This window comes from Odontomachus brunneus, unplaced genomic scaffold (genome assembly GCF_010583005.1).
Source record: "Odontomachus brunneus isolate Ranch 3 - 2012 unplaced genomic scaffold, Obru_v1 Obru_scaffold_179, whole genome shotgun sequence".
In the NCBI taxonomy this organism is placed as follows: Eukaryota; Metazoa; Arthropoda; class Insecta; order Hymenoptera; family Formicidae; genus Odontomachus; species Odontomachus brunneus.
This window is the reverse complement of record NW_022639629.1, coordinates 88,498-88,936: the sequence shown is the minus strand read 5'-3', so window position 1 is coordinate 88,936 and position 439 is coordinate 88,498. Positions and strand designations below refer to the sequence as shown.

At 31.7% G+C, this 439-nt stretch overlaps 1 protein-coding gene across 6 annotated transcripts in view; it reads left to right on the top strand.

Annotated features, from left to right (window-relative positions):
* The window catches only part of LOC116851586 (glutamate receptor ionotropic, delta-1), a 39,782-nt gene that overhangs the window by 2,433 nt on the left and 36,910 nt on the right, over positions 1-439 (top strand). The window lies entirely within an intron of this gene.

Below are 439 nucleotides of genomic sequence, written 5' to 3'. Positions count from 1 at the left end.
ATGTCTAGATATAGCTTCCGGAATGGAGCCGTGTCTTGAATCAGCGATATGCATATCGCTGATTCAAGACACGGCTCCATTCCGGAAGCTATATCTAGACATAACATATATATTTATAGTATAAAGAGAAAAATAAAATCTTAAAAATATAACGCACAAATATGCCCCATGTATTAGTGACCCGTTATAGAGATAATATAAAACATCATAGACAATCGATATTCGCACAGATTCTTTAAGAAGATGACAAGAAAAGATCGTTTAATAATGTAAATATAATTATGATAATAAAAAACAGGATTTTATTATTACTTATCTCTCTCTCTTATGCGAGTATATAAAAAAAAACTGCAACTCAGTCGTGGAGATCATAGTGAACGCATTAAACAATTTCTGGCAACTTTCAGCTAAAATTAATATAACAACTTGCAACGGCCTT